This window comes from Panthera leo, chromosome A1 (genome assembly GCF_018350215.1).
Source record: "Panthera leo isolate Ple1 chromosome A1, P.leo_Ple1_pat1.1, whole genome shotgun sequence".
In the NCBI taxonomy this organism is placed as follows: Eukaryota; Metazoa; Chordata; class Mammalia; order Carnivora; family Felidae; genus Panthera; species Panthera leo.
In genome coordinates, this window is record NC_056679.1 from 51,883,128 (window position 1) to 51,910,601 (window position 27,474).

General features: G+C 39.2%; 1 non-coding gene across 1 annotated transcript; it reads right to left on the minus strand.

Moving 5' to 3' along the window:
- Positions 1–24,677: 24,677 nt before the first annotated feature.
- TRNAR-UCG lies at positions 24,678–24,762 on the minus strand. Its single transcript has one exon. It is a non-coding gene; the product is annotated as a tRNA-Arg (tRNA).
- Between the last annotated feature and the right edge of the window lie 2,712 nt (positions 24,763–27,474).

Genomic DNA, 27,474 nt, shown 5'->3' on the forward strand with positions numbered 1-27,474 from the left:
TCCAGCCGCCAGTCTGTGCTCACAGGATCCTGGAAATCTTCCCTAGGGTGCCCAGGACCCTGCTGTGGGGCAAACAGAGCCACAGACCCTGACACCCACCAGGGGAAGGGAAGGCAGTGACTGTCCATAATTAAATCATCTGTAACCCTTTATCTTGTTTTGGTTCTCAGAAACAAATCAAGGACACCATAAACAGAATATAAATTGCCCTTTGTAGTCCTGCCCTCTGGCATAATTAGCAGATGCCTGATCATAATGCAAGCCAGGGCAGGGAAAATCTATTTACATAATGAATTATGCTATTTCCATGTTATCTGGAAACTGCTTCTTCAAGTTCCTATGTTCCTTTTTTTAGGATGCCTTGGAAAGGGGTGTTTTGCCATGTTAATTCCCAGCCTAAAATCCTGGGACCTGGAGTCCTCAAAATGTAAAGGAACACTTAAAATTATCAACAAATGAAATGGAAATGTAGTTCTCAAGATTTCTGAAAGGATTGCTAAGAATCCTAGAGGATTCTTTTTTTTGTTTTACAATCATGAAACACTGACCGCATGAATGGGGAAAATGTCACTTTCATATTTAATGGCAATTTTGAGGAAACAAATGGTTTTTAAACAAGGTATACAGAGGTGGGGAGAGGGAGAGGGAGAAGGAGAGAGAGAGAGAGAAAGAGAGAGAGAGAGAGAGAGAGAGACTTTAAATTGGAAATGCTGGGAATCTTTCCCTAGTAGACAAAGTGAGGTCATTTTCAGATGGAAGATAAAAAGGGATGAAGTTTCAAACAGGGATAATAAAGGAGGAAGGACTAGGGAATATATTCTTTGGGTGTTCTCTAGACTTACCAAGGTCTAAAAAGTAATGTTTCAATGCAATTTGGATTTAGAAAAGACACATGCTAAGTTTTGCTTGGCTATCCATCTTCTCTTGCTTCATATGCCAAAGTATGCTTCACTTAAAAAGATGGAAGAAGGGGCTCCTGGGTGGCTCAGTCGGTTGAGCGGCCGACTTCGGCTCAGGTCATGATCTCGCGGTCCGTGAGTTCGAGCCCCGCGTCGGGATCTGTGCTGACAGCTCAGAGCCTGGAGCCTGTTTCGGATTCTGTGTCTCCCTCTCTCTCTGACCCTCCCCCGTTCATGCTCTGTCTCTCTCTGTCTCAAAAATAAATAAACGTTAAAAAAAAATTAAAAAAAAAGATGGAAGAAATCTAGCAGGTATTTTGTAGGATTTCTTTGCAATCAAAACGTTCAGGGACGCCTGGGTGACTTCAGTCAGTTAAACATCCGACTTCTGCTCAGGTCATGATTTTGCAGCTCCTGAGTTCAAGCCCCATGTCGGCTCTGTGCTGTAGCTCAGGGCCTGGAGCCTGCTTCGGATTCTGTGTCTCCCTCTCTCTCTCCCACCCCCCTGTTTGTACTCTGTCTCTCTTTCTCTCAGAAACAAATAAACATTGGGGGCACCTGGATGGCTCAGTCAGTTAAGCATCCGACTCCGGCTCAGGTCATGATCTCGCCGTTTGTGAGTTCGAGCCCTGTGTTGGGCTCTGTGCTGACAGCCCAGAGCCTGGAGCCTGCTTCAGATTCTGTGTCTCCCTCTCTCTCTGCCCCTCCCCCACTCATGCTCTGTCTCTCTTTGTCTTTCAATAATAAATAAATGTTAAAAGAATTTTTGTAAATAAATAAATAAATTAATTAATTAACATTAAAATAAATTTTAAAAAAGTGTTCAGAAGCAAAATACAAATCCACCTGTAAACTGGCAATTTGCCAATTAGTGGAGAATTTATAAGCAAATTTAGCCATACATAAATTAGTAAAATTTAAAGTGGAATATATGAAAGCAAGGAATATAAAACCAGTAATTTAAAAAAGTAGTAGATATGCAGAGATGATCATAGACCTGGTGGTACTAGTGAAATATCAAGAGTACGATTTGTGCCCGTGTTCAATGTTGTTTACAGTGTGATTAACTAATTTTTAAACACTCTAGGAAAATTTCTTCTAAAATTTAATAAAATTGATAATTTTATAGAAAAGTACTTCTGACTCAAATAGCCCAGTTGAGAGAAAGCCTAAAGAGACCAGCTGACATAGAATAAAAGAGAAAGTAATTAAAAAGTTCCAGACTTTGATGGTGTCATGGAAGGCTTGATTCATCCTCCAGAGCAGATTGTAAAAATCATATCATGTCAATGCTCTTTAATTATTCCAATGCAGGGAAAAACAGGTAACACTTTTACGTTTATTTTATAAAATGAGTAAAAGATTTTTTCCCCCAAAACTTGCTAGATTCCACCAAAAAAAGAAAAGTGTAGAGCAGTCTCACCTAGTAATATCCATAGAGAAATCTTAGATGAATTACTCACAAATAGAATTCAGCAAAGTATTAAAAAAACTATACGTGCTGACCAAGTAAGATTTATTCTAGGAATTGAAGAATGATTAAATATGGGAAATCCATTAATAAAATTGAATGTTGTTGAGTTAAAATGATAAAGAAATTTTTTTTAGAGTTTATTTATCTATTTTGAGAGAGAGAGAGAGAAAATGAGTTTGGGGGGGTAGAGAGAGAGAGAGAGAGAGAGAGAGAGAGAGAGAGAGAGAATCCCAAGCAGGGTCCACACTGTCAGTGCAGAGCCCAAACTTGACATCACAAACATGTGATCATGACCTGAACTGAAGTTGGATGCTTAACTGACTAAGCCACTCAGGTGCCCCTAAAGTTTTAAAAATCTTATGGGCATTTCTGTTCTTCATACATGCAAGAAAGGCGTTTGACAAAATTTAATACATGCTTTAAAAAAAAAATAAAGCACTCAACAAAGTAAGCATTGATAGATAAGCCCTTAATATGGCCATATTAATATGGACTGAGTTATCTACACATCTCAGTACTACACACATTTATTTAAAAATAAAGAGAAAGTATTACATACATTTAAAACAAAAAACGGTATGTTTTCAATACTATAAAAAGACGTTTGGAAACAAATCTTTAAGATCTTTTAAAATTGGAGTGCCCGGGTGATGAGACGGAGCCTAGAGTGAAACAGACTCCAGGGGAACTGATGTGACATCAGCAGAGCCTGGAGACATTCACCAGAGTGAGTCCTAAAAGGTAAGTCCATAATGAGTGAAAGGCAGTCGGCGGGTACCCTCTGCGACTTGCAACTCTTTAGAACGGTGTGGTGGAGATTCTTTTGGGTTTTTTCCCCCAAGTTTGCCTCCTCTACCCCGCTTAAAACTTTCTTCCCCTTTTCCTTTGCTGTGATTTACCCATTACTCTGACACTTTTGTCTTTCTGAAACGCTTTTAAAAATCACAGCTGTTTGTCAGTAACTTCTCATATCACAATTTCATTTTGCAATGAGGAATTATACGTGTTTTGAGATTTCGAAAGTGAAAGGAAAATGCTCTCATAACTATGTCTCAATTTCACACATAGTGTGGGGTAAATGACCAGCAAAGGTGTTGTTAATTTTACATCAGAATGTATTCTATCTGTCATGATTGTGTAATCACCTACAGTTCGTTATATCATTTTTCTAGCCTCTTTTGAACAGACATACAGAGAAATGATGGACATTTCCTCTGACTAAAAAGACTTGGAATATTCTTTCCCTTTAGTAGGCAGAAAGGCAAACTGAATAAACATAGGAACAATCTCTGCAACATCTTATCAGGTTGACAGTTTGAGTTGACCATACGAGCAGCGCACTAGATGGTACATTCCCTGAGTGTGGGTGCCATGTTCCGTTTAGGCACCGCCATGTCCTTAAGGCTTGGCGCTATGCCTGTTGAGTTAATGTTGAGTTAGTTGTTGAGTTGAGTTAGTGTTGAGTTAATGATGTTGGATGATTGAATGAGTGCCATCCTGATGACTGTTACTGATTTTGCTGCCCACTTTGGTAACCTAAATATGCCCCACTTGCCACAGTGATAGTCACAGAACATCACCTTCTTTGCAGAAAAACAGCTTTCCTCAGTCAAGGCTAAATAAGTAACAGAGACTGACTATAAAAACCTCCTATTTGGGTTAGAATGAACCTCACCAAGGCCATGTGACCCAGCCATGTAAAAGCTAGGAGCCGGACAAGAGGTTTCCATTTTGAAGAAGCAAATCAGCAAGAGTTAAAGAAAACTTCGAGAGGCTCCTGGATGGCTCCGTCAGTTGAGTGTCTGACTCTTGGTTTCTGCTCAGGTCATCATCTCATGGCTCATGGGATCGAGCCCCTGTCTGACTCTGCTTGGAATTCTCTCCCTCTCTCTTCCCCTCCCCCGTGCGTGCATGCTCTCTCTCTCTTTCTCTCTCTTTCTCTCAATATAAATAAATAAACTTAAAAAAAAGACTTTGAATTAACACATTCAAAAAATAGTAATCAAAAGATGAATATCACCAGAAAATTGCAAGCTTTTTTAAACAAGTCGAAGGACATGGAGGTAAAATGATGTTTCTAATTAGATTCACTCACCTAAAATCTTTCATCTTTCTTACTGGTCTGATGCTCACAGGCATAAGGTCACTGTGAGATTAGTGATAAAATACACAGGTTTATAGAGTTCATAACACAGCTGACTTGGGTAGGTTTCACATGTCCAATGTGTGGCCCGGAGGCAGGGGTGTTTATTTCAATCTGTAACAAACATGGCAAATGATGTGTCACCCTGACATCATCACTGCTGGTCACTGGAAATGCTGGCTGAACATCATCCCAGAACCCAATTCCCATTTGGTCCCCTGCCAAACTGTTTGAATAAATCCAGACAAGTTTACAATTTTTGCTTTGTCTGAAAAAGATCTCTTTTGCTTGGCAGTCTAAATACACTTCAGAACATTTGAGGGTAGGTTGTCACTTTTTATACCTAAAAAAGGACTTTCAAAGCTCTTTTTTTCCTTTTCTTTAATGTTTATTTTGAGAGAGAAAGCAGACAAGAACAAGTGAGGGAGGGGCAGAGAGAGAGAGAGAGAGAGGGAGAGAGAGAATCCCAAGCAGGCTCCACACTGTCAGCACAGAGCTGACAACCAATGCGGGGCTGGATATCACGAACCCTGAAATCGTGACATGAGCTGAAATCAAGAGTTGGATGCTTCACCAACTAAGCCACCCCAGCACCAGTTGAATCTCTTAAAAACATCTTTATTGAAATATAATTCACACACCATTCAATTCACCCATGGCTTTTACTATATTCACAGAGTTATTCAATCATGACCGCAATTAATTTTAGAACATTGGCATTAACCTGAAAAGAAACTCCCCACTCCTGACCCATCCATCACCTTCCCCATCTTCCTATCCTCCCCAGTCCTAGGAAAATATTGATTCCCCTTCTCTCCTCTGAGGCTTGTTTTTTTTGTTGCTATTTGTTTGTTTGTTTAGTGATATGCTAGACTATTTTAGAGAAGTTTTTTCCCCCTTAAGTATGAAACCTTTGGTGTCTAAGTGGGCATCGCCTTGGGCATACAGTTACCCATGTATCAGCAGAGCTCTCTTGGAAATCTTTCCTGATCGCTCTTTTAAAATTTCTACCTCATTTGCTATTACACCCACCTATTAGGCTCTACTAATTACGAGCTGTTTTGACAATGCCCTGGGACATAAGTTGCTCTGTAGTCTAAACCAATGAAATTCAGGCGGGAGTACTTTTTGAGGTCAGTCTTTGTCATTGTTCTGACCTCAGGAGGGTACTTCTTGATGTCTCTCTGTTTGTCTTTAGTGAAGGAACTATTCTATGTTTATATTTTTCACTCCCCATTAAGAGGGCCTATTGCTTTCAAGAACACCCTTCTGCTTGAATTTCACCCAATGAAATAAAGACAATTCCTTGGGGGAAAGCTTCAGAGGTCTCTTTTCTTACTGACTCTCTCTCCATCTGGGCAAAATTTCTCGATCCTACTCCAGGGCTGGTTGGAGTGGTTAGTGTCAGGTCCTCTGGTCTCAGGGCCCCACTGTGATGGTGTGGAATTTCTGTCCTCTGTTTGAGATGATGTCAGAGTAATAGGAACCCCAGTGGTCCTGCCAGCCACGGCCTGGACTAGAACCTCTATACTTTGAGTCGGGCTGGGTGGAGGAAGGCAGCCTCCCACCTCTCTGTAACACAAACCTGGAATTTGTCCTTGTCAACTTAAAGTAGGAAGGGATGAAAAATGCTGATAGCCTGATCCTCTCAATAAAATGCAGTAACCCTTGACTGGAAGCCGAGGGGAGGGGGCACCCATATTCTTGGCCATATTCACCTGGATTGGCACTTCTATCAGGGTGTGGGGAGGGAGAGAGGGGTCGTGGCCCAAATGCCGCGGACTCTCACTGTTCTTAGTTTTAGTAAGTTTTCTTCAACAAGTGTTTTTTTTTTTTTTTCTTTATTTGCTCTATGTCATTAGGACAATTCCAGAGATTCAAGTTATTGTCTTCTTTTGTTTTTAAAATTCGGTTCACTGGTTTCTCTTGTTGCGCTGGAGAGTCAGCAGGGCTCCGAGCTGGTGTCTCGGAAGCGAGACTCTGATCCCTTGCTCATCATGTCTGTGACATTCTCTTCTTTATGGTTTCGGCTCTGGATAACCGATGCTAAAACCAATGGAAGAACGTTTAGTGTTTCTTTGACATCCTTCGAGTGTGGCGATTTATATCATCGTTACTATTTTATAGGTGAAGAAAAACCACTGTGCAGGTTTTTTTCTGGATAAGTGAATAATGAAATTTAAAAGAAAATTAGCATAAATAACAGTTCTTAGTGTACAAACTCTAGTCCCATTTGGTACATTTAAAGCTATTTTAAAGATTCCAAGCCATATCACTCCATGTGTAAAAAGATAACTCCTCTTCTTTTCTGTAGCTTTAGCTTCAAATTTGGACAAAAATCATAGCTGTGTGTTGTTCTCATCTCCTACACAGCTCAAAATATAAAATCCTGGAAGTGGTTAGGATATGATTAGCATCAGGGTGCCTGGGTGGCTCTTGGTTTCAGCTCAGGTCATGATCTCATACTTCCTGAGTTTGAGCCCTGTGTCAGGCTCTGGGCTGACAGTGCAGAGCCTGCTTGGAATTCTCCCTCTCTCCCTCCCTCGCTCCCTGCCCCTCCCTACTCCCCCAAATAAATAAATAAACAAATAAATAAATAAATAACTTTAAAAAAAAAAGGATATGATTAGCATCTTCAAGAGCCATTAAAGTGTACCTTTAATTAGCTTTGCATATAAGATAACGATATTAGTTAATTTTACCTCTCAGGGTGTTTTTATAAAATGAAATTAGGGGCGCCTGGGTGGCTCAGTCGGTTAAGCGGCCGACTTCAGCTCAGGTCATAATCTCTCGGTCCATGAGTTCGAGCCCCGTGTCGGGCTCTGTGCTGACAGCGCAGAGCCTGGAGCCTGTTTCAGATTCTGTGTCTCCCTCTCTCTGACCCTCCCCTGTTCATGCTCTGTCTCTCCCTGCCTCAAAAATAAATAAAACCTTAAAAAAAAATTTTAAAAAAATAAGATGAAATTAAAGTTTGACAATTCTAGTACCTTGCCTAAGCAGACAATAAACATTAGCTCACTTTCTTTTCATTGCTTCGTTTAGAGACTCTCCAAAACATGAGCTGAGACTCCTATTCCTCTGTTTTTCTGAGATTATTCTGAAGCTGAGTAGCTGAGGTCATGACTGAAGCAACCTCTTCACCATTTTATACTAGCTAAGCTGGGGGGCATGTTGTTCTGATATAAGTCTGTCCCTTTCTCCCAGCCTCTCGTACCTCGCTGTCTCTTGAAACTGAATGAAAAGTTTCAAAGCAATCTTGCTTTCAATGTCAAGTTGCCTGGTGGTCCCACTCATCATTCACATTTGGATATAAATTTACAGTAACAGTTCAGTTATATAAATATTTTTAAAAGCCCTTGTTGTTAGGAAGGCTTACATATTCATCCATCCATTCAGTCATTTGTTCGACAAGTCAAATGATTATATTAGGGGATGAATCTCATATGAATAAGACACAGAGCCTCTGAGAAGCTCATGGTCCATTAGGGGAGTTAGACATTATGGCATGTGCTATGAAGGGGATATTTATTAGGCAATATGGGAGTAAGAGGAGGACCGAGTCACTTAATGAGTCAAGGAATAAAGAAATAATCCTCCTTTCTTTATTTTAAGGATCAATCCCTGATTGGCTGTATATTAAAGAGTATAAAACATATATGTTATTGGGGATGGAATTAGGAGGAATGTGTGTGTAGGTGGGACTTTTGGGACATCTGGATAGATCATATGTTTAAGCCTACAGAAGCCAGGTTGTTGTTCATCTGAGTCGGTGAATTTGAATTTGGAGACTGAGTAAAAGTGAAGCTACATGTGAAATTTAGGCAGTAAAGGTCAGTGGCAGATAAAGGAAATTGAAAGACTGACTTGAGAGAGACTTTTTCTTATTTAGTGGAACAGGAACATCTCAGACAAATAGGAACGTCTCAGACAAAGTTATTGCCACGTATTTATACTCATTCTCATTTCTCATGTATTCTTGAGTGAGGGGGGAGGAAGAAGAATACCATGAGAACCATCCAGGGTGGAGAAAGAACAATAACAACATGGCCAACACCTTAACCATATCGATCCCAGAGAGAAAACTTGTTACCCACTGGCACCCTGCTTGGGAACATGGATAGATTAGAACCACCTTTGAGGAAGACAACTCAACGCTAGGGTGACTATCAGGCCTAAAGGACTGGGGTGGTCTAGATACTTTGGTCAGATTTGGCCTAGAATAATACTCTGGAGTTTCAAATTAATCCTTTCAAATCCTTGCCTAACAGAGATGAGCAAATTAAGACCCAGGAAGCTGAAATGTCTTGTCCAGGGTCACATCATTCTATCAGAGAGAAATAAGAACTATAAACCCATTCTTAAAGTTAGACATCATAGCCCTAATATCAGGCTGCCTTGTAACTACAGAATGCAGTCTTTGCTTCTATAAAATTTTCTAGTTTTACCATATTTTTTGATGGTTGGGCTCCCTCCTGCCTTAATTTTACCTAGTAAATTTAATACCACAAGTCCCTACACTCACAATATTGCAAACCAGAAAGACTAAAATAATTATATGCTCTTGAACTAGTGGGGAACAAGGAAGAACAAAAATGACCTGTCTGCTAGGGGCTGGATGGCCACAACATTGGAACAACTTTATTGGACAAACAACAATAGAAATCCAACTCAACACACATCGACTGAATGTTCACTGGGTTTATGTCTACACATTGTATGGTCAATAAGAGAAAAAATACAGTGTGGACATTTCACATGTTATCACCTTTCCAGGTCTTGGCTCACTGTCAAAGTTATGGAAATGGAACTCTCTAGACACAGATGGAAGGAAGACCTTCCCATAAAGAAATTTTTTGGACAATTCACTTGTATTTTGCTCTCTCATATTTTCCTGGTTCCTAGCACAGTGACTAGCATAGAACAGGTCTTGATAATCTTTGATGAATAAGTGAAGGAATAGTGCAAAATCTTTGTTGAGCATTTTGTATCATATTTGATTGGTACCTTGTGACATGTTCCCAAAAGCTGCATGCCAACTGACTTCAATGTTGACGGTGAGAACTCAGCCTTTGCAAGTTTGCTTGGCTTGGTGGATTCATCTGATCATCTAGTCAACATACTCCATATACTCTGCCAGATGCCAGGCACACAAAGACATTTTGGACAGAGGCAACAGTGTGGAGGCAATTAAGACATAAGAGTCAATACTGCAAGTATTGTCTATGCTTATTATCTCTATTTTCTCGAATTCTACTTTCTGTTGATCCTACTCTAGTCTGGCTTTCACCACTGCTGCAGCACTAGAAACACTTCTGGAGAGGTCACTAATGACAAGCATTTCACTAAGCGCAGTGCCGTCTTTCCACCTTCATCTCACTTGATCCTGCAGGAGTACTGACAGTTCACCGCACCCTTGTTACTGAAACACTCCGATCCTTCGCCTTTCATGACTTCACATCTCTATTTTGGTTTTTCTCCCCCTTCTTGCTTTTGCCAGTTCGTTCTTTGCCATTTGGCCTTAAATAGTTGATACTTCCCGAAGTTTTATCAAAGGCCCATTATCTGTTTTTTATTCCCTAGTCAATCTCAACCATAACCATAGTTTCAATCTTCATTTATAATTCTCTGCCTTTTCTGTTGACTCTAATTGTTCGCTGAACTCCAGATCCATAGAACCAACTGCCTCCCTGCCACCTCCACATGCTTATCTCATGGGTAATCTATGCTTCACACCTCCCGAACCAAGCTCATCCTTCCCTCTCCACACCCAGCTCTCCCCCATTACCCCGTATCTCAGGGAGTGACTCTGCTATCTTTTCAATGCACAAGGAGGGTAGTTGGGAATCATCTCTGACATCTTCCCGTTTTCAGTCTCCATATTCAACTAAGGCTTCCAATCTCTCTTCTAAGTATTTCTCCTTGACCTATTTCTCTTTATCTCTATGACTATCATGCTGATCCAAGCTATTGTTACCTCTCGCCCTGTTTAATAGCCTCCATACTGGCCCCTTACACATGCTCTTGCACTCCTCGAATACTCACTCTTCGTTGTGAACAAAATGATCTTTTTCAAATGAAAATCTGTTGATGTAATTCCTCTGCTATGATGCCTTCTCTTCATATTAAGGTAAGATCCCAAATTTTAAATATGGGCCACAAGGCCCTGTGTAATATAAAAATGTCTGTCTATCTTATCAGTCATATCTGGAACCACTCAATCCTCCATTTCCTCTACTTTAGCCACATCAGCTTCTTTCCAGTTTTCTGAATACACTTTCTCTTCCTGTTTTAGTGCCTTTGTATACACTATTCCTTCTGCCGGGAATAATCTCTGTCCCAGGGATTCACTAACTCCCACTCATACACATATTGCTTACTGTTTATGTATCACTTCTGCATTTCCTGATCCTCCAAAATAGTTGTTTCCTCAATAAGATGCTCTTTAGCACCATTACACCACATATTATAGCTGCAATTAGTTGTTTAATATATTTAAATTCCCCATTCAAAAATATGTGTTGAATGAATGACTCCAAAATCTCTAGTTCTGTCTCTCCCCTGGAGCTTCAGAGTTTTTTCAAATTATTATTATTATTATTTTGCTTTCTTATTCTTCCTGAATACATACTCTCTTGATGTTCCCTCTCTTACACACCCGATTTCAACTAACATTCACATCATCTACATTGCCTACATCATCTACATTTGCATCTACATCTTCCAAATCAGAGAGTCATCCCACATCCTGTTTCCTCCTCTTCTTCAGATCCAGTCTATCCCAAGTGCTGCTGGTTTAGCTTACAAGGCATTTACTGTGGGAAATAAGCCCACCAACCCAGTTAAAGGAGGGACCCGGAGACTCGGAGCACAGTGAAATGAGGCTTTAATCAAAATTCTTGCAAGAGCAGGTGTCGGGTGGACAGGCACACTTGGGGCAGTTACAGCAGGCAATTTATCTCCTAGTGTGCAAGTCTGTCCCCTGGTTCCTCATTGGCTGAGTACTACAGAGGTTACAGCCTTACCTGGACATGGCCTATGCCCACGGAAGGCAAAACGTAGTAGATTGGAACAAATGTACATTCCCCGAGGTGATGCAGAGACCGTCAGTCCCTCCTCCCTTTGTTCTTTGACGAATCTCATTGCAAAGCCTGAGAAAATAAGCCTAAGAAACGGAGAGGGGAAGAAGAACCAGGAAGTAAAGTGTCTAAGGGTTTGGGACCCCATTGTGGTGGGGGAGGGGTTCGTACATACTTCCAATAGGTTGTAAACCTACTGTTAACTAGACAGCATAGCCTTTATTTGGTATTTCTGGAAATGAATCATCTTCCTTACTTCTCACGCTTACTGCATCTATATTTTCACCACGCTCACAACGACCTTTAAGTCTTTGCTGGTCTCATCTTACTCTTCTGTTCTTCAATTCTAGAGGCCTTGCTTTTTGTTTTTCAATAACTATTTGATGGAAAAGTTAACCTACCAAACCACTTAGCCTTTTATCATTCCATTTTGAAACTTGATCAGGCTGAACAGACATTATTTGGTCAGCTTTTGTTTCTAGCTCATAATCAAAGGATTTTCCTCAAAGGAAAATTTTGTTGCTACTTTGAGGAAATTTGTCTTAAGGTAATTAACTTCTTTTGAGCCAGAAAACTGAGGCTTTTCATTAACATATAAATGGGTCTAAGAGTTAATATCCAGAGGCAAATTTGTAGCTTGTTTCTACTCTTTTTGATGATTTCCCACATATTATTTCATTTAAAAATGATTTAAAAAATGAACCACAAAAACCCTGTGAGAGGTTGAATATACAAAGAGACAATGACCAGACCACTTACAGACTAGAGCTCTGCCCCACCGCTTCTGCAACAACCAGCCCAGGAAGCAAACCGCAAACCTCTGCAGCAATTGGCCCCCAACAGGCAAGGCTTTCTCGGTAACTTCCAGCTTCCCTAATTTTTGCCACTGTTTCCAACGCAAGGGCAGCCAGAAAAAGCCAAATATAATTCCTAAACTAATCACATAGGTTCCTTGCTTCTAGTTAGCTCACTTCCAGTTTCCGCGTTCCAGAAGCTCGAAATCAGAATATACCTGAAACCCTCTTTTTTTGTCCTCACTATAAAACTTTCCGCTCCCCTCCCTGCCTACTTTTGAGTCTCTGCCAAACACAAGAGATGGTGGCTAACTCCCTTGCTGTAACAAGCCCTGAATAAATAGCCACGGCTTGTTCTGTGGCATTTATTTATTTTCACACCTGGACGATGCAATAGTCTTAAATCTACATACGTGTATCTTGTTTCATTTATTTAAAAAAAAAAAAAGGTAGTTTCAACAAGAAGAGGGAGGGTTTTACTATCTGAAATAATACATTGTGTTTAGAATCTGGCCATACTGGCTGAGGTTGGAGGGGCTGGTACCCTGAATGTCTGGTCATTTCCTAGGAGATTTGAAAGGCCCGGAGTACCTTGTGTAAATTTCCTCTGCCCCAGCCTTCTCTAATGAACTGAAGGGAACACCCTTTCTCAGATAAGGCAAATAAATAGTCCATTGTTTGCTCTAAATGTAAGAGTATCTAAAGAGCTTTTATAGGTGTGCTTATCTCCTTAATATTTCTGGGATGGCTTCTGGGCTTTAAGGGTGGGAAATATAAACACAGCATTATGCTTCCAAGAGACTGGAGGAAAAGTTAGAAGCGGGGCAAGCTTTATTGGGAGGTAAGATGTTTCAGGCTTAAGTGTAGGCCAGAATACTTTCTCCGTGGGAGTTTTCCCAGATTTCTAGTTTTAGTACTACTTAGTGTTGCTTTTGGTGTAAGTGAATTGAAAGGGAGGAATCAATTTCTGAATGGAGGCTACTAGATAATAACTGAAGGAATTCAAGATATAAAGGTTCTAACAGCTGGCAAGTCTCTGTGTGATTGCTACATCGATATATTGATTATATTAGGAATGTTTGAAATTTTTGCAAGGCTTCCCACCTTCTGACAGGGCCAGATAGCATTAGGGTAGTTAATATGGGATGTGTTTCCTCAGGAAATCGGGGTTGACAGAGTGGGAAGAGCCAGCCTCAGAGGCTGGAGTCAACTGATAGGCTCTGACTACAACATATTATTTTTCCTGTACTCACTAATTGAACACAAATTTTGTGATACATTTTGAACTTGCTGGGAGTGGTTCTTATTAAACTGTGTTATTATTATGGGTTTTTTCTTGTTTTATTGGGCTCTTTTGTCTTCAAGCTTTGCCTTAATATTAGACTTTCTTTGCATTACAAGTATTTTTTAATGCTTGTTTAGTCATTTGAGTTGGATAAATATCATCTTTCTTAGACTGTCAGCTACCAAACACGCCTGTTTATATGTTGGGAACAGACTCTGGAAAAGTTTGAATGTATTTATGAAGAAATAATATTTTAGCTTTGGACCAAAATCTTTTCAAGTGTTAATATACCCCAAGAACTTTGGTTTTTACTTACGGTGTCAGTTAAATACAAGACAGGATCAGTTAGGGCCTGCTGTGGGTAACACTCAGAGATGAAGGTCTGTAGTTGACTATGTGCTTGAATATGTACCTACTAAGTACTAATATGTACTTGAATAATTTCAAAGCTGTGCAGAGTGATAAATGATGTCAGAGATGTATGAACCAGCAGCTATGGCAGCCCAAACTCCTGGTGGGACACCCACAGGGAGGGAGGGTTTCAAAAGAGGTGATACTTAAAGTGAACATTAAGGGATTGGTAGAGTTTTGACAGACAGCAATGGTAAGGATGTTGATAATGGAAAGTTCAACAATGGGGAAGGGAATTATAAATCAGAAGAAGAGTTGGTGGGGCACCTGAGTGGTTCATTCGGTTAAGCCTCTGACTCTTGGTTTCGGCTCAGGTCATGATCTTGTGGTTCATGAGTTCAAGCCCCACATCGGGCTCTGTGCTGACAGCACAGAGCCGGCTTGGGATTCTGTGTCTCCCTCTCTCTCTGCCCCTTCTCTCTCTCTCTCTCTCAAAAAAAATAAACTTAAAAATTAAAAAAAAAAAAAAAAAAAAAAGAAAGAAAGAAGAATCGGAGCCAAAGCAGAGATATGCAATGGATCTGAGCAAGTTTGGAAAAGAAACAGTTGTCAGCTCTCTACATCACATGACCCTGGGCAAGGAGGGGACCTATACAGCCAGGGAGGTAAGTTTCATTCAGAAAAATCTGGAAAAATCATGTTACGATTTAATATGATACTACAGGCATATAGATAAGTGTCTGAAGACTTTGGTGCAGAATATTAACACAGTTAGATTTGCATCTTAGAAATAACTTTTCATGTTATATTCAGCCTAAAGTCAGGATAGATATGCATGATGTATTTTGATTGATATGCAGTGATTTATGAGTAGTGATGAGGATGCAGTCATGAGAAAATGTGGTCAATCAACTTAAATGCAAGGAAACTTCAGGCCTTGGAGTTATGCAATTTTTTTTTAAAGACATATCACAATATTATAGTGCTTCATAACTATGCTTTTAAATTAGAGGGATTTGAAATTAATCTTCTCTGGATTGCTGCACAAGTGGTTTTAAAAAAGCACATTTCAGGGGGGCCTGGGTGGCTCAGATGGTTAAGCTTCCAACTTTGTTCGACTCAGGTCATGATCTCACATTTCACAAGTTCGAGCCCTGCGCTGGGCTCTGTGCTGACAGCTCAGAGCCTGGAGCCTGCTTCGGATTCTGGGTCTCCCTCTCTCTCTGCCCTTCCGCCACTCGTGCTCTGTCTCTGTCTCTCAAAACTAAATAAAAACGTTAAAAAAAAAAGTTAAAAAAAAAAAAGAAAGCACAATTCAAATGCAACTTCTTCTTGCTTTAAAAAGTTGTTCATTTTTCTGAGGCATTTATGAATCTAGACCCTGTGAAGATGGGATTTTGGCACTCAGATTTGCCACTTTTTGTAGCTTTTCCCTTCCCCCAGCAGGTAAGACCGAGAAGTTTTCTCTCAACCAAGTAAAATAGAAGAGAAAAATTAGACCACTGATCAATTCTGCTTGAGAAATTTTTAAATGAAGTGTAAGGAAATTCTTTGAGCTGGAATTGCAGTAATATTAAAGAAACCAGCAATAAAATGTAGTTCATATAAACACCTACAGTGTCAGTCACCCAAATATGGAGTTTCTCTGCTTTCCCAGGGCAGGTTGTCATGACCCCATGGGCCATTCATTTGGATCTCCTCTTTGATCACATCTGATGCTATTGAAGTGAAAAAAGGACCTCGGATCACATGAGTCTTCATGAGCATGACTGAAGGAATCTGCTTTCGGGTTCAAGGTTCTAAGGGTGTTACAAGTAGAGTTCCCAGGACTTTCACAGATGTGTTTTATTCAGACTGCTAGGAAGTCCTCTTTGGGGAGGTGGTTGGAGTATCAGAATGTACCAAAACTTCAGAATAACTTATAAAACATTTATTTAAAATATCCCTGCCTGGAGTGACCTGGAGGTATTATGATTCTGATGTCGGTTCTTAGGCCCCTGGAGACTTTCCTTTGCTCCCTCTTCACTGAGCTAAGCTGACACCCCTTGCCCTCCCGCTTACAATTCCCGAGGCCTAGGTTGGCTACGTGCTGACCAGGGTTAACCTTCCCCAGCTGTGCCTGTGGAACAGTAGCTGTTGCTGCTCTCCTTTATATTTACTTTCACTCGTTTCTTGCCCTGGAATAAATTTACCAAATGCAGTTAAGTTAGAAAAGCAGCCTCGCTTTTATACTTTTCACAGTCCCAGTCTCCGGCGATATAAAAAATGATTAACGGGAAATCTCTGTCCTTTCCATTCAATGTTGCTGTGAACCTAAAACTGTTCTAAAAAATTAGGTTTTTCAAAAAAGTAGTAACAAAACATAACAGCATTTTAATCATCTATGATAAATAATTCTCCTGGGGCGCCTGGGTGGCTGGGTTAGTTAAGCATCTGACTCTGGATTTTGGCTCAGGTCATGATCTCACGGTCTGTGAGTTTGAGCCCCGAATCGGGCTCCGTGCTGACAGTGCAGAGTGGGATTCTCTCTCACTTCCTCTCTCTCTGTCCCTCCCCTGCTTACAATCTCTCTCAAAAACAAAACAAAACGGCAACAAAAAAACAAAAGTAAAAACAAAACCCAAACAATAACCACAACAACAATAACACAAAACTTAAAAAAAAAATTCTCCTTATATGACTTTGATGGAAATCATCCAGTAAACTACTATTTATGGCTGTATATATGACCATATCACCGTCCATCAGGGGCTGTCCTGGGAATCAGATGTTACGATGAGAATTTGTCTCATGCTGTACTTAAGAGACAAATAAAAGGGTGCCTGGGTGGTTCGGTTGGTTGAACGTCCAACTCTTGATTTTGGGTCAGGTCATGGTCCCAGGGATTGAGCCCCACCTCAGGCTGCGTGCCGAGTGTGGGGTCTGCTTAAAGATTCTAAAGATTCTCTCTCCCTCTCTGTCTCTCTGTCTCTCTCTCCCCCTCCGTCTTATTCTCCCCTCTCCCCACTAATAATCTTTCTCTCTCTCTAAAAAAAAAGAAAAAGAAAAAGTGGGGGCACCTGGGTGGCTCAGTTGGTTGAGCATCCGACTTTGGCTCAGGTCATGATCTCACAGCTCATGGGTTTGAGCCCCACATAGGGCTCTGTGCTGACATTTCAGAACCCGAGGCCTGCTTGGAATTCTGTGTCTCCCTCTGTCTCTGCTCCTCTCCCACTCATGCTCTGTCTCTCTCTCTCTCTCTCTCCCCAAAATAAATAAACACTAAAAAATTAAAAAAAAAAAGACATATGAATGTTTTTCACAGATCTACTATACCATTTAGCAATGAAGAAAATTTAGGGTTTTTTTCCCTGATAATATCCAGAACAACAAGCCAAGAAAGTAAATGTAATTTTTTTTTCCAGATATGAATTAAGAATTTCTTAAACTGCTTAGAAAATATTAAGAACATTAAACTTGGTAAGAATGGTTTACCCAACTGTCAAATTCTGTTGTTTCCAATTATATCATTGTAATTAACAATGAAAAATATCTTGTAAGATACAAAGTACTTGGTATAATTAAGCCCTGATAATGATAAAACAGCACATGACTCACATATTGTATCTAGTGGAACAAGTGGGACTGATATATTGAAACAAAAGATCCATATGATTTACAGATTTTAGATCTGATTTTAAATTCAGTGAAAGGTTTTGGTGAAAAATAAATACAACTCAGACGAGGAAGAACATATGTTCTTGTTCTGTGCCTTTATTGCCTACACAAGAAAAACTCAGATAATTTTAAAATGTATAGACATCATTAATTTTGAATTCTACCTTTTAATCAAAAGACGATAGCAGATATTGAAGGACGTTCATCCGTTTTCTAACCTCAATGTGTGGTGTAATCAGAAGCTGCATTGTGGATCTAAATGGAAATAAAGAATTAGATACTATATTCATTTCTTCATATAAAGGACTATTATGCTGTGAAGAGATTCCATACTGTCAGATATCACAGAAGCTAGAAATGGGAAAGACACATTAGGTCATCTGGTTGGTCTCTGTACTGAGGACAGCATTGTTTGGTACAATATACTCTACAGTGTTTCATAATGTCGAAATATCCTAAAAGATTAAACCCAAGCAAAAATATCTTGTAACCCTGAGTAGTGAAGTAAATCAAAGTGATGGGAGATTAGATTACTCCTCAAAGAAGCATCTATGCCCTAGAAGTCTACTAATGCATGAGGAAGTTATTGAGAAAAGCAATTGTTAAGAGAGTGAGGAATATAAAACACTGCCACAACAGAGTATTGGGTTGGAGAAGGCAATGTCTAAGTGACCCAGAGTCAGGAGAGACTCAGACATAAATTCAAGATGTTAGAAGACATCCCCTAGTGATAGATACTGTACGTTCTCTAAAGTTCATTTAGAGGTGAAGAAAATGATTAAAATCAAGACTGAAATACGGAGTAACTTCTATTGTGTGTGGGAGGAAGCAAAGAGCATCAAAGAAGAGAAGCAAAGGCATCAAAATGTGGAGAAGAAACCACCAGGCCGTGTCCTTCCTGTCACATAAACAGCTTCTGAAGAGCAATATTCTCAAGGAAGCCTTATTGTGGCAACTAGAGAACTGTTATCCTCTCAGTCAAACCAGCTTACAGGGGGATTTGTAGAGCTACTCTTCTCAGTATATATATGAAGGTAATCCCCTCACAACTCCATTTCTTGTTCCCAATGGAGAGAAGAAAACAAAGAAAACATCTCACAGGGATTCACATATGTCTTATAATCCATCTCCGCAATATCCTTATGAGGTAGATTAGTCCATTGAACACATGAAAAAATTAGAGCTTCAGGATATCAAGGAACTTGACCAAGATTGACAGTCACTGGTCTGTCTGATTCCAAAATTATCTTGCTTCACCAAGTGCATCTATGTACCTTTTTTTTTTTTTAATGTTTATTTATTTTTGAGAGAGAGAGAGACCGAGACAGAGTGCAAGTGGGGTAAGGGCAGAGAGAGAGGGAGACACAGAATCCCAAACAGGTTCCAGGCTCTGAGCTGTCAGCACAGAACCTGACACAGGGCTTGAACCCATGAACCATGAGATCATGACCTGAGCCAAAGTCGGATGCTTAACTGACCAAGCCACCCAGGTGCCCCGTCTATGTGCCTTTCTAAAATAGTTTTATTGTGAACTGAAAGGCATGTATATCAGTGTCCATACATTAATTAGTTAATTATTATTTGCCCTCCTTGTCTGGATGTTCCATAAATACATGCCCATATTTTAGATTACCCACTTTACCTAATGAGTTACTGCAAGAGTCGGGCTTCACACTCTCTTACTTTTTTTTTTTTTTTTTTTTTACTTTTTTCAGTTTTGTTTTAATTAATTAATTAAATAATTAAATTTTTTTTTTTTTAATTTACATCCAAATTAGTTAGCATATAGTACAACAATGATTTCAGGAGTAGATTCCTTAATGCCCCTTACCCATTTTAGCTCATCCCCCCTCCCACAACCCCTCCAGTGACCCTCTGTACTCCATATTTAAGAGTCTTTTATGTTTTGTCCCCCTCTCTGTTTTTATATTATTTTTTCTTCCCTTCCCTTGTGTTCATCTGTTTTGTGTCTTAAATTCCTTATATGAATGATGTCATATTATATTTGTCTTTCTCTGACTAATTTCACTTAGCATAATACCCTCCAGTTCCATCCACGAAGTTGCAAACGGCAAGATTTCATTCTTTTTGATTGCCGAGTAATATTCCATATTGTGTGTGTGTGTGTGTGTGTGTGTGTGTGTGTGTATGTATATCTATATATACATATATATAGATATAGATATAGATATAGATATAGATCTTTATCCATTCATCCATGGATGGACATTTGGGCTCCATCCATGCATGGACACATATCCATCTTCTTTATCCATTCATCCATTCATATATCCATTCATATATCTTTATCCATTCATTCATGGATGGACATTTGGGCTCCTTCCATACTTTGGCTATTGTTGATAGTGCTGCTATAAACATTGGGGTGCATGTGCTCCTTTGAAACAGCACTCCTGTATCTCTTGGATAAATATCTAGTAGTGAGTGCAATTGCTGGGTCGTAAGGTAGTTCTATTTTTAATTTTTTGAGAAACCTCCACACTCTCTTACTTCAACTTCTGTTTCACTGGGAACATACTCTCAGGCTCCTTTAGCCCATGTTCTCCTTTCTCCAACCTCTAAACACTGATGTCCTCAAAGGTAAGTCCTGGGCCCTCTTCTAATTTCTCTTTAAATTGTCTTCCTAGATTTTATCTATTTCCGTAGCTTTATACTTCATCTATAAAATATAAACCTAGATGAATCCTGTATTTATATGTCTAACCAAAATTCTTATTTGTGGTTAACCCAGAAGAGAAACTAAGACTGGAGGTGGTGGTCAAATGAACTTAGTCTAATTGTTCATGTTATTTCATGTTTTGTTTTGTTTTTTTACTAAGAAAAAAGCTATTTTGGCATTTCCTATGAAATTAAAATTAATAATTTCTAGAAGAATCTCCCTTGGGATTTTTTAATCAACCTGGACAACATGAACCCAAAACAGAAAATGGAGTCAAGAATCTGCGGCCAGAATAAACAAAAATGTTTATGTTTTGTCTTTCCAAAGCTAATTCTTTCTGGTTTTGCCATATGCTGCATTTGAGTGTTGGAGACACAAGCTTTGACTGGTCAGGAGATCAAGTCCAGTGAGGAACAGAGTGAAGAATTTCTGGGGATTATAATCATTTAGGAAAACAATCTAGAGTCATCTTCTGGTAAGGACAGGGGCAGAGCACTGCCAGGATTATGACTTATCTTTAGGAAGTATTTAATACTGTTGTTGGATAAGCAGCTGAGACCCAAGAATACAAAGGTCCTGGGACAGCATGATAAAAGAGCATAAACAAGTATTTGATGACAGCCACACTCATTGACAAAGCAACCATTCTTTGCCTCAACTTATTCTTCACTGTCATCTCCAACTAACTTCAGGATTGACATGATGTATGCACTGTGTTTTCACAGGTTTTATTTTATAAATCCCTATCCCCTTGTCTCCACTGTGGACTCCATAAATCCATTCTTCACCCAGCAACCAAAGTGATTCTTTAGAAATATTTTTCACTCACGTCACTTGAATGGCTCCTCATTACACTTGAAATGAAATCCAAATCCCTCATTTGGTCTCCAGGCCACACTTGATTGGACACTAGACCCATTCTCCCATTTCCTTCCTACCCCTCACCTACTCACTCTACCTCAGGTACATAGGACTTCTTGCTTTTCTTAAACATGGATGCACATTCTGCTATTACCTATTCCTGGAATTCTTAGAATATTCTTCCCAGAGACATCCCCATCTTTATTCATTCTGGTCTCAGAATGAACAAAGAAAATCCCATGTTTACCTCTCTATCAAAAATGCCACCCCCTACGACATGACTCCTTTCATTGCTATGCTTTTATTCACAGAGGCTGATACTGTATTTCTTAAATGTTTTTGTTTTCTTCGTGACTGTGAGCTCCAAAGGAGCAGAAAACTTGTCTCTGTATTTCTTTTCTGTACAACTAAGTTTAGGATAGCTATTGAAACGTATTGGTCATTGAGTGAATTAATTAATTATGAACAAAGAACTAGAACAAAGAGACTAGCCCAATGTCACAATCCTGTGAGAGTTAGAAGCACATTTTGAATTCCAGTTTTCTTAATTCAACCCAGTGTTCTTTCTGCTATACCAAAGATGTCATATTTATTTGTGTAAATGCATTTTTGGTTATCAGGCTATTTAATAAAAGATTATAATGGTGAGTTATTTTTTTCTTAGAGAAATATACGAATCGACTAAGTACTTGCTTCTGAAGTCACCTATGCTTGATGAAAATCTTTAGGGAAAGGAAAGAAGTGGTCGGGTGCATGAGAGAAACTCATTATCAGTGCTAGTGTTGAGATTTGAACCCCAAAGCCGATATGGTTCCAAGTTCCTGGGTTCCATTTATGGTGCTTATATCCTGAATGAAGTTGAAGAGATCTATAAGATATGAGTATGATTTGTATCCAAATAATTCTAGCACACATCATTTTGAAACTGAAGCTATGGAACAATATCTGCTGATGTTGAGGTAATCTAAAATTGCAGGAAGAAAGTAGCACTACTAGAAAATATTGGCTATCACCTGGTGGCGACTGGGTTTTCTACTCAGTGAGCAGGAGAGGATCTTACCTTGAAACTCCAATCCTAAACACAGTAGACTTTCACTGATATTGAAATAACTTAACTTCTGGATTTATAATTTATCTGCAAAATAACTCAAATAATTCCCTAATATCTGGATTTTTACCATGAAAACAGGCCATAGGTCTTGAAACAGTTGCTATTTTGCCCACATGAAAAATGAAAGCAGGAGAGTCAGTAACCAACAACACTCAGCCAGATAACCTGCTTCCCGAAAACAGTTGCTTAACACTCTCATGTACAGATTCCTGCCCTTACTGTACTTTTGTGGCTATCACAATGCATTAAGTACATCATCGACTAATGGACTGTATATAAATCCAACTGTGCTTGTTCCAAGGGTAATCTCTCTCCCTCCCTGGCTAATTTTCCTATGGTAGATTTATTCCCTTTTTGGGAAAATGCATTTACCCCCTTTCCAAATATTTAGTTCAGTGAGCTCACTTCTGGAATCCAGAAGTCTGGAGTCTTTAAGATTTGGCAGATAAAAGATGATCCCTTTTGAGAATGTAGCTTAAATACAATGAGTTTTGTGCATTCTAATGGAATCAAAATGTAAGCTTACACTTGCAGAGTTATTTCAACATTGTGTATTATCACTTAAAGAAAGCAGTTTGTGTCAGATCTAAAAGGCAAGAACCTTATATTATAGTGGTTTATGACTAAGTCAAATGCATATCTGCCTTCTCAATAATTTATCTTATTTTATCATCACTTGAGAGGGGTATAAAGACAGTAGGAAATATATCATGTTCATTGGCATATTATAATAAAATACACTGACAGTTAAAATAATTTGTAGGAGAAAATTTCCAGAACTCATGCTGAGAAAACTCAGTTGTTCATCTTTGGCCAGGCCAGGGAAGGCAGAGGGACAAAAGACATCATACAAATTGCAAAACTCTTAAGCTTCCATAATGATGCTACTGCAATTGATAGTTCTTTATACACAAGAAGAAAGACAAAGCATTCAGATATACAAGTTTCAGAATGAAATACATATGGGAATTATCACAAAAGTCATTACATTTTATTTCAAGCCTGCTAGGTGCCATATCGTTGAGAAGTTGACACTTAGAAGTGTAATTTATTTACCCAGTAAGTAGGTTCCACTGTGCACCCATGTGACTACAAAGTGCAGCATAGCTAATATTTATTGAGCATTCACTACATTCACTACGTGTTCCAATTCTCAGGTTTTAATTCTCAAAACAACTCCACGAGGTAGATACTATTAATATTATAATCCCTGCTTTACAGATGAGAATATCAGGACTTAAAACGGCTAACTGTATGAAGGATCGTCAGGTAACTTGTCATGGAGAATAGGCATGAAGCCAGTTCTGTCAGCCAGAATTCTAAGGCTTTCAGAGAGTAAACACCACTCTCTTTCCTTCCAATGGCAGGGACAGTTGCAAAGGTTAAGAGATGGGGGCGTCAAGAGCTAGTGGTAGATTGTAGGCCATGTGACACTTCCAAGCAGGCCTCACTGTCCCATGGGCTCTCCCTGCTGTACCTCTCTGGAATTACCTCTCATGTTGCCCAGGGAAGTGGCCTAGCTGGAAACTTTTTAATTATTTCCCTTCCCAAACACCTAGGTCAAACAGGAATGGTCTACAAAAGGATTAATTACAGCAGATAGAAAGCATGAATTTACCTTTGTGTGTGTGTGTGTGTGTGTGTGTGTGTGTGTGCTAAATCTGAGTTGGCCACTGAAAACGTACTGACTCAGTCTCCTCTTTTCTTTTGTTGTCAATTGCTTCAAAATTTTATTCCAAGATTTGTCACCTAATTTTCTGTCAGTGTTGTGAGAATGCCAGCTATTGTATTCTATAAAAACTCTTATCTCCAATGCCATCTTTGGGGCCTGTGTAATTTATTTATGCAACGATCAGGGTCAGTCCCTGTGACTTCCCTTACCTCCATGCTTACAGGGGAGAGCATTCTCTTCTTTTGCATTAGGGTGTATTACTATGTTCTCACATCAGGAAGCAAGAATTCGATCTCGTGTTTTCTTGCCTCTGTCTTCCAAATTATTTTTAGTTAATGTGTTGTCAGCAGAGTTCTGAGAGAGAGTGCCAGTAGCCAATTCCATACCCCTTCTCTCCTTTTCAATGGAATCCCAATTTTCAGCTGACCATAGGGCCACTTCAAATACAAATGATAATGCCAAGGCAATTTGAGGCCGTTGTACCCATCCAGTTTAGATGTGAAAGAGTGCGTATGTGGGAAGAGACTTTAAAGAACACCCTTTAAAAAATATATTTTTTAATGTTTATTTATTTTTGACAGAGAGAAAGAGACAGAGCCTGAGTGGGGGAGGGGTAGAGAGAGAGGGAGACACAGAATCCGAAGCAGGGTCCAGGCTCTGAGCTGTCAGCACAGAGCCCAACGTGGGGCTCGAACCCACAGACCATGAGATCATGACCTGAGCCGAAGTCAGATGCTCAACCGACTGAGCCACCCAGGCGCCCCTAAGAAGACCCTTTAAAGGGACTTTAGAGGAAGCCCCATTTTTTCTTTCTCATATTCTTCTTTCTGTTGTCTGGAATGTGAGTGAGATGGTTAGCATTCTAACATCCATTCTGGATCATGACGTTACCCTAAGTATGGAAGCAATCCACCAAAAATGATAGAGTGGGAAAGAAAGGAGATCCTGGGTGTCTGGAGACCCAATGGGCCTGCCACACCAGTCCTGGTCTTTCTGACCCTCATCTTTTACATGGGAAAATACACACCTGAGTGGTTGAGCCACTTTTATTTTGGAGTTACTGTTATTCCTACCTGATATAAGATACTTTTAAAAATAAAAATAATTATAATGGAACTGGAGAGTGTTATGCTAAGTGAAATAAGTCATACAGAGAAAGACAGATACCATATGCTTTCACTCTTATGTGGATCCTGAAACTTAACAGAAGACCATGGGGGAAGGGAAGGAAAAAAAAAGGTTGGAGAGGGAGGGAGGCAAAGCATAAGAAACTCTTAAAAACTGAGAACAAACCGAGGTTTGATGGGGGGTGGGAGGGAGGGGAGAGTGGGTGAAGGGTATTGAGGAGGGCACCTGTTGGGATGAGTACTGCGTGTTGTATGTAAACCAATCTGACAATAAATTTCATATTAAAAAAAATTTTTTTTGAAGGAGAAGCCAAGTGTAGTAAGCATTTTATTTTTATAGTTATTTAGGTATACTTCATGATCATTTACATGATCCAGACGAATGGCTAAGTCTGAACACTGTAATTTGCCTGAGGGAAACAAAAGTCAATTATCAGTCATTTCTTTAATCTTGTGGTCATTAGTTAATGTGATTTATCCATAAGAGCATTAATTTATAAAACATTTTAAGAAGCAAAAACGATTTCATTTTTCATAGTAACCATTTTGAAATACGTAGGCCAAATTCTATTTTAACTTGTATTATTGACTCATAAGAAATAAATACTGTGTTCTTTACATTTAACTAAAAAGTGCAAGAAAATCTTTGTTTTGTTCATGTGAAACAGTTCTATAACTGACAAACTCATCCATTATACTCAAAGTTCAACCGTTGATGCCAAAGTACCTCAAACTAGTTCTTTCTTCAAAAGGTTGTTCCATAAATATACCTATCATAAAACATAAATAACTCACCAAATTTACATAAATATTTACTTTTCTCTTAGACATAGCTCAATGGGACAACCTCAGATTAGATGTGAAATGCTTTAAAAAAAAAAAAAACCTTAAAAGTAAAATGTAGTTCACTGTCCCTCAGGATCTCACATTTTAGGGCAGAATCCTCCAGAGTTATTTGCTGTTATTAAAGTAGCATGTGAACTTTGGAAGAGGTGACATCTTTTAGCAAAGAACATTTCAATGTTGAGATAATGAACTTGAATGCAAACCAATTAAAACATAATTAAATGTATTTGGCAAGGAAAAAAGTATTTTGGTAAGTAAACAAACAAAATGTTACTGAATCTCATTTTTTACAACTAGCAGACAATTTGATTATAGCTATTTGGTAATTTACAACAGGATTTTTCCTCATGATACATTTTGTATACAGTTATAGAAAAACCAGAGGATTCTCTAAAGAGCTCACTAAGAGGTGGTGGACTCTACTATGAACAATTTACAAAGTATAGTTTTGATAATTTCTATATAACAGTTTTGGTGATGGAAGTTTTATGTAATCGAATTTTTACATGACTGAAACAATTGTTTAAAAATAGTAACTTGATGTTTGTATTCTACCTTTCCACAAATCATTTTTATTTGGAGGCCATTAGGCCATTATGCCTAGGGAAGCAGAGATGGTAGATACTTCCAGGGGAAGAAGATGCCAGGACAATGAGCAGTGACCAAGAAAACCAGTGACACCATCACAGCAGAGGCTCCTTGAGCAGCAGGGGTTCTCCACTGCTGATCCACAAAGACCCTTCATTTTCCCTATGCCTGGATGAGGTTTTCAGAAGCTTATGAGACTATTGTGTTTTAGGTGGGGGAAGATTAGTGTGGAACAATAAAAGGCAAAGAACAAAAAAGGAAAATTCATTCTTAACACTTGTTTGGCTTAATTATTTTAAGGACATTTCATTTTAAATTGATAAAAACCTCCATATTTGTGACCAAAAAGTTCCCAAGATAATTTCTATATGCTTTCTCCTTAAACATTGTATGTATGTATGTATGTATGTATGTATGTATGTAAGTATGTATGTATGCATGTATTTTAGAAACAGAAAGAGAGCACGAGTCAGGGGGAGAAGGAGAAGGACAGTGGGGCGGGGGGGAGAGAGAAAGAATCTTAAGCAGGATCCATGCTCAGCATGGACCCCAATGCGGGGCTCAATCCCACAGCCCTGGGATCATGACCTGAGCTGAGTCAGTCGCTCACCTGACTGAGCCACCCAGGCACCTGTTATACACTGTATTTAAAACAAACAAACCAAAACCAAAAAACAAGCCAGAATTTTTTCTCTTTGGAAATTGAATTTAGGTCTTTTTATATGTTCCATGTTTCTCCTAAACATGCTTATGGTTTCCTCTATTCTCTGGAACATACAAACAATAGTTGTAACAACTTGTGATAACTCATGATTGTCTACAAATTCTATCAACTATGCCATTTCCGGATCTTGTTCAATTAATGGATTTTTCTCCTCATTCTGGGACATACATGCCTGCTTCTTTGCTT